A 7656-nucleotide genomic window follows, 5' to 3' on the forward strand; every position below is an offset into this window, starting at 1 on the left:
ACCCACCATTTGAAATGCGTGTACGATTTTGCTGATGGCATTTCCTAGGCTGCTGTCACTGGAATGCTTATAAGGAGTCTCACCAGGCTGCATTCGCAAAACCTTCCAGAGGATGTCAAAATTAAATTCTGAATTCTCCCTCGGAAAGACCTAGTTTTGGGGCCTTCTGCTTCATATGTCATTAAAATATGAGATGAAAGAGGTAAGCTGATTCAAGCATTGTCTCAGATTTCAGCATCCTTCTGCAAGCCTGTGAAATGAATCAATGGTCCCTTAACAATCGTCTTTAAAAAGCAAAATAAACAAGCCCAGCAAGCTGCTGGCAGCAAACATTTAAAATGGCAATGGCAATGGCAGGCAGGTAAAAAAAGAAAGCGGGAACCTCACCCAACAAAGGACTATCTGATACATCCAAATGGCTATCTACAAGATTTCCCTCCCCTGTCTCATCCTAGCAGCCCCTTAATTCCTCCAGAAAGTCTGAACCTACATTTCTCTCTTTGGCAACAGATGCTTTCAGACAGATGCAGTCTGACAGTAATTCATCAAGTTTACAGATAGCAGTCGGAATCTCTCCATTGTTTTGGGGGTAGCTCGGAGGGATTGGGATTTCTTTAAGTGGAGCATGTCCAACAGCTCTGGGTTTGACATAGCTTTGCATGTAGGCAGAGATTGTCTCTGAGTAGGCAATATGTGACGGAGTAAAGCTGGAGTTTTTTGAGACTGTCTGCATAGGGCATCTGTTTGAGGTCGGTAATCCTCTTTGTGAGGTATTTCTGCAGCCTTTCCAGTTGTTGTAGATGTCTTGTGAGGTACATACCAAAAGGGGTGTTGAACTCTATAATGGGTCTAATGAGTGATGAGTAGAGGGGAACAATGACCTCTTTTTTCCTGGATGAGAAACCTTTTGTGATGAGGTGTGCCACATAGGATTTCCTGGCTAGTGTAGTGATGTGATTATCAAAGGAGAGACTACTGTCCACCTGTGTCCCAAGGTCTCTTATCACACTTTTGGTGTTAAGTAGACTACCAGCTATGTGATAGCTCATGGGTACAGCATTTTTACCAAAGGAGATGACAATGCACTTTTTGGCATTGAGCTTAAGGCCATGGCTTTGACACCAGGCATCTGTCTCAGTGAGGCCCTTTTGTAGGATGTCCACATCATTAGAAGTTTCGATTATGACTCCTAGTTTGCAGTCATCTGCAAACTTCATTAGCCAAAGTAAAACCAAAAATAAATAGCTGCTGTAAAAATCTCCAAAAGAAAACAGCATAAAACAAACACTGGAGATGGCAGAACGATATGCTCCAAAAAACAGGCTAAAGTCACAGTTTGTCTAAATGACTTATACCAGTTCAAAATACAACAAGAGTGCTATAGGAATGCACTTTTACATAGATCTAGTATGCATCCCAAGTTTATATTCAAAAATATTATTTAAGGCCAGGCTATGAGGGTATCTCGTCTACATTCGTGTGATTCAAGTTTTAGAGGTGAACTATTTAAACTTACACAGAAATTAAAGGAAAGGTCTTATACTACTGAAGAGATTTCAACAGGTCTCTTAGGCATGGATGAACTATGACAAAATAGAGCTTATCCTTATTTTGCCACTAGAAATCAAAATGAGACAATGTTAATTTACCAAAGTAGTGATGTACGTGAGAATAAAATGAGGGTGTGTATTTACTATACACAGGATGTTAGTCAGATTAGAGATGTATATGTGAAATTTTGGGATATACTTAAGGTTGATCCTGAGATACATAAGCTGATAGGTAAAATACCTAGCTTCACATATAAAAACAAGATGAATTTACATAGGATGCTTTGTGGTCCTAACATTTTAGGAACTGATCCATCCAATGCACGAATGGATTGTTGTACAAAGCCCTGCATAAAATGTAATTTTTGTAAATACATCGATAGTTCCAATAAGTTTATACACCCGGTTACTGCTCGAGAATTTGTCTTTAAGGTACATGCTAGTTGCGTTACTCGACACCTTGTTTACCTTGCCACCTGTACTATGTGCCCAGCATTTTATGTGGGCAAAACTGACAGGAGGTTGAAGGACAGGGTTAGAGAACATGTGTATGATATCAATAATAAATCACTGAGAAGTGCCCTTTCTAAGCATGTTTGTAGTAACACCGCAGACCATAGTTTTAGGTTTCAAGTTATTAGTGCTCAAGTTATACAAACAAAGCTAGATTCAGGATGTCTGAATCTAGTCTATGCTACACCAAACAAGCTGCACCAATTTCAGAAAGAAGCAATTCAAATAAGCAGGCACAATAAGCCTTTAACCAGAAATTCCCAACTCAGAAGGGCAGAATCTAGCCTCTCCTCCTACAAGAGTGCAGACCACAAACCTTCTTAATAAAAAATAACTGGCCTGAAGCCCAAGTGCTTTAACCAGAACTAATACACTATTAGAATCACAGACATGCTGGTTTGTCAGTATAGCTTAGAGTATAAATACTATGAACAGCTAGTTAATTTCATCCTTATTCCTTGTTTTTGATTCCTCATATTCCATGTGCCTTCTGTGGGGCTCTGAACAAATAAAATTCCCGAACAATACTCTTTGGTTGCTCCTGATGAAGAGGCATTTGCACAAGGCACTATACTTTATCATTCAGAGAATAAAAACAACAGGAAAAGCAGTAGTGAAAATGTTCTCTCTTTTTATTTATTTTTTTTTTCTTTGCAGCATGCAGATCAAAACTATTTTGAGAAAGACACAGTTTTCATGTAGTCAGATAAATTACTCTATGTATGGTAACAAAACTAAGGTAAGGTTATATTTATGTTTTTTTGCATGCAATCAAAAGGTGATAACATTCAGCACAAAACAGGAAAGTCATGCATAACTTGAAATAATTCATATTTTATTCAGCTGTTACTCTTCATCTGATGGTGTTGACTTTTGTTTAATCATGATTTATATCCTAAGGAAGGAAAGAAAAACAGTAACATTAAATGTCTGACGAACAAATCATAAAAATTGGAACTTGTTCAAGATAGGGGCAATTAAACTAAGTTTCTCTGAATTTAAAACAGTAGGCCAGAACTAATTTAAAACAGTAGGCCAAAACTAATATATCTACAAAATAATTACTACAGTTGACAAAGTAAAATTAGCCAAGGAATTTCTTATTGGCTCCTCCTCAACAAATCTGTTCACTATTGAAAGAAATCTACAGGAAGGTGTAGATTTAGTCTGACAGTGCAAATGGCACCTGCCTACATGGGGAGAGGGGTTACTGTTTATAAATCCTAGAGAGGTAATTGTCAGTGCAAGCGGCACCTGCCTACATGGGGAGAGCAGTTACTGTTTATGAATCCCAAATAGGTAACTGATAGTGACAAATGGATTTAATGGGAAGACTTATTGATTTTCTTCTCAGCTGCTTTTACTTCAGTCAAGTGGAGAGAGTCTGCTGAAAGCTCTATTTTTTAAGTGAGCAAAAAACACCATATGAATACAATGTCCTCCAGTTTCATAGTGTATACAATCTACTCCAAAATCATAGCAGCTTAAAAAAGTAAATACTTTGTTCTGGTGTGCTTTGGAAGTCACATTTGTCTTATTGAAAAGACAAAATACTTTCAATAGTCCCCTATGACCATGATTTATTTAAAACCTTTGTTTTGATTAATTGTTCATATTGCACTGAACTTTCAGTAAAATCTAAATGTACTGGAAAAGTCAAGTTAAGTTCATACTCATAAAATAAACTTTTAAGAACAGCTACTGAGCAAAAACACGTTTACATTCTATAGTGCAATCACATATGAAATGTCTGACAGACTAACATTAAAATGCATAGATAATATTTACAGCTGTAATCCACACTTCAAAAACAATAGTTTAATGGCACAGTCATGCGTAAACTTAAACTCTCACAACCAAATGCTACTACTACTGGAAAAAACACAGTTTTGCCTCTTTGCACCTTTGCTGACAATTTGATTCCTTTCCTCTTCCAAATTTGACATAGCTTTCATTCCAAAAGTTAAGCATCTTTTAACCTTCTGGCTATAACTACTATCCACAAAGATTTTTTAGTTCAGGAAAACAGTCTATCACTGCCTTCATTTTTCTTGTCTATTTAATAAGAATTTATAGGGCTAGATTTTGGAACTGTTTTTTTTTTAATGATGAGCTACATTAGCCTTTTCACTTTCTTTCACATTCATTACCAAGCGTTTCAACTCTCCCTCATTTTCAACCATTAATATGATATCACCTGCATATCAGGGGTTACTAATATTTCTCGCAGCAGTTTTAATTTCAGTATCTAGCAGTTGAATGATATATTCAGCATATACATTTTATAAGTAAGGTGACAATATACAGCTTTACTGGACTCCTTCATGATCTAATAACAGTCAATTATTCCGGAATCAGTTCTAATTTTTGGTTATTATTCTGCATACACATTCTTCAAGGGGCACATACATTAGGACAGACAGGCATATGATAACCTGCATGTTCAGGTGGGATCTATATAAAAGGCATAAATGACCTTAATAAATAAGTAAATCAAAAGTTTTAGCCGATGACTCAATATTCCGTTATGAATTGTAGAGGCATACAGAACATAGCTGTCAACCTCTTAGCACAACAAAATGTGGACAAAGCCAAAAATAATGGGGGGGGGGGGCAACGCCCCAAAATAGGGACAATTTTTGAAGTACTGCTGTTATAAGCTTAGGAGGTTGCTAGAATAAAAGCTCTTGTGTTACCATGTATTTTTCTGATGGATATGAAGTCTGAAACTCAGCTTCCTGTCATTCATCATCACCTTTCAGCTGCTCCCTGTTCAAGGTCACCACAGCAGATCAGTGGTCTGTAGAATGATTGGTAGTAGAGTTTACAGTGTCAAGCTGACATACCTCCACACCTAGAGCCAATTTAGAGTATCCAATCCACCTGCAGAATGTCTTTGGGAAGTATGAAGAAACTAGAGCACACAGAGAAAACCCACACAAACACTTGGTGGGCATGCAGACTCCTCTCAGAAGACACGCCAGCTGAGAATTGAACCAGAGAACCTCTTGCTGTGAGGCAACTAACCACTGCACCACTGTGCCACCCACTTAAATGCCTCTAATTATTTAGTGAATTCAGTTCACACTGATTTGCCACAAAATCCAGAAAAAACACAAATTTTATAAAGAAAAAAACAAAAATGTGAAGCAAAAATCTGGACATTCTGCGAAAATCTGGGCAGTTGAGAGATATGATACAGAACCAAAAATTAAACTGAGTTTTATGAAATTGTGATTAAGTGGGTATTTATGTTGACTCCCTGGCTGCAAAAAAGTATCTTACTTGTGTGTTTTATGCATGTTAGATCAGAATCCTGACTTACGGTATCCTCTCATTTAGTCACAGCTAATATGGCTATGCCTAACTCATTGAAACTAGCAAGCAGCCATGCATCATTCTCATCAACACATGCATGGAGTGTACATGCTAAAACTATCACCAAGCATTGGTCCACATTGTGGCATTAATGAAGGGCAAATAGGAACTGTACAGTACAAAATTCTGTGTATGGCATCCCAGCCTATGACAATGTTTTTCAGATAATGTGGGGGCTAATTATTTGAAAGTGTGGGAGCTGCAGATGATGAAAAAGACTGTTTTACAAATAGTGGGATTGGATTGTGCAGCCTGGTATAGCAGTGACCTCATATGTACTTTATGCAGCTGCCCACGGATATTTCATGCTGGAACTGTAATTTCTGCCACTGTCCAGGACTGAATAATGATGATGCTCCTTTGTTGTGCTGTTTTGAACACAGTTGTTGTGGCTGGCCTAGTGACCACACATCTTAAAGACACACACACTAATTTGTGAACCAAAATTACGCTGCCTTGCAAACAGCATGGGTTACAGCCACAATGGCGTTCAGTGAATGATATTCAGTGATTCGATGAAGAGGTTTAAGCTCCTGGAACTGCAGCCACATATCATGATTCCATTAGTATCTGTATATTTTTGTGTCAATGTACTTGAAAGTTATTATACAACTTTTAAAACTGTACTTGATTTTAAATAGGTGTCATGTTTTGTACTTGTTTAAAAGGTTTGCTAAAGCATTACATAAAACAAAATGCATAACAAACTCTAGATGTATTATGATTACATCTAGTAGACAAGGGTTCTAATTCTGTCTTGTTATGTTTTATAATATTATATTACAATAAGTAATAAGAGTGGATGATAAGAGTACTGCGGTGGTGGTGCTGCGGTAGCATTGTCGCCTCACAGTTAGACGTTGCCCGTTCGATTCTCAGTTAGACCATCTTCTGTGTAGCGACATGTGTGAATGGGCGTTCCTTCATTGAAGGTTGTGCGTTAGGCCCAGCAAGCCAGTACGTAAAAATCTACTGCCAATCATTAGCGGACCGGAGTTCCGCTGTGGCAACCCCTAACTGGGAAAAGCTGAAAGAATACAATAAGAGTGGATGATAAGACTTATTTTAGGATTTTATAAGATGCTGGGGGGATTCAGTAATCCTCAGTGTAAGACTAACCAAGTCTTACTCAGAGACTGCCGTCTAAGACTATGACGTCAGTGCGCCATGCATATTCATGAGGGAGCGCTGACTCAACTGGAAGGCTAACATGGACTGCAGGGGGCATGTCGGACTGCCGAGCAGTCCAAATATCCACACCCCTGCAACCATATAAATGTGAAAATGACAAGTGCAATGAGCGCGTCCGTTGAAATGTACACATAGCAAACACTACACATCCCCACATACTAAACCCCTTTGTAATTGTAAAATGTAACTTTTTTTTTATAATTCCCGATATAGCCGCCCGTATTTGCTCATGTTTGCACGGGTGTGACCATTGCTTAGCTACAGTTAGCAATTTCGACATCGAAGAGCATAATAAGAAATGTTTATGCAAATTAAGCCAAATAGCAATACCGTAGTGGTAGAGCCATTGCACAAAGAGGAGGCATTCCCGGTTCTAGTCCCATCACTCCCCTTTCTAGTTTATGTTTTAAATTAGTATATAAAATAATTCCTGACATATATGAATGAAATTTTAGTAAAAAGCATTGAAATGGCCTATGTATTAGTGAACAAAATGTATATATATATATATATATAAGAAGATAAGCAGCATTAAGGATATTGACATATAATTGCCCATAGCTAAGCAGCATTGTACCCAGTGCAATATAGTTGACCATGGCTTAGCAGCACTTTACCTAGAGCAATATAGTTGCCCATAGCTAACCAGCACTTTACCTAGTGCAATAGGCTTGCGCGGAGCTGCGCACCGTGCTAACCAGCGCACCGTCGTGCAACGTAAAGCAACGTAGAGCAACGTAGAGCAAAGTTGAGCAAAGTCACCTAAACACAGCCACACCCCCTAGCCTGTCTGGACAGTAGTAAAATAAAAAGCAATGACAAGACTCGAACCCAGGACACTATGCACCATAATCAAAGTACTGAACCACTAAGCCATGACAGCTTAGCATAAACATGCACTGTCAACATACATATACTTATAAATGGAAGTTTAACCATTGCTAAGCAGGTTTGCTGTTAGCTAAGAATTTTCAAAAACGGCCCCTGTAAACATTACCATATACCCTTATAAAAGTGGAAACCA

General features: G+C 38.2%; 1 protein-coding gene across 1 annotated transcript in view; it reads right to left on the reverse strand.

Moving 5' to 3' along the window:
• Nucleotides 1–2674: 2674 nt before the first annotated feature.
• The window catches only part of LOC122795599 (plasma kallikrein-like), a 675844-nt gene continuing 670862 nt past the window's right edge, over nucleotides 2675–7656 (reverse strand). Inside the window, exon 8 of the mRNA XM_044063862.1 lies at nucleotides 2675–2958. The gene's annotated coding sequence lies outside the window, so the exon portion shown is untranslated. The remainder of the gene's footprint in view (nucleotides 2959–7656) is intronic.

The sequence above is a fragment of the Protopterus annectens genome, chromosome 2.part2 (assembly GCF_019279795.1).
Source record: "Protopterus annectens isolate FY-2018-M chromosome 2.part2, PAN1.0, whole genome shotgun sequence".
NCBI classification, from domain to species: domain Eukaryota; kingdom Metazoa; phylum Chordata; order Ceratodontiformes; family Protopteridae; genus Protopterus; species Protopterus annectens.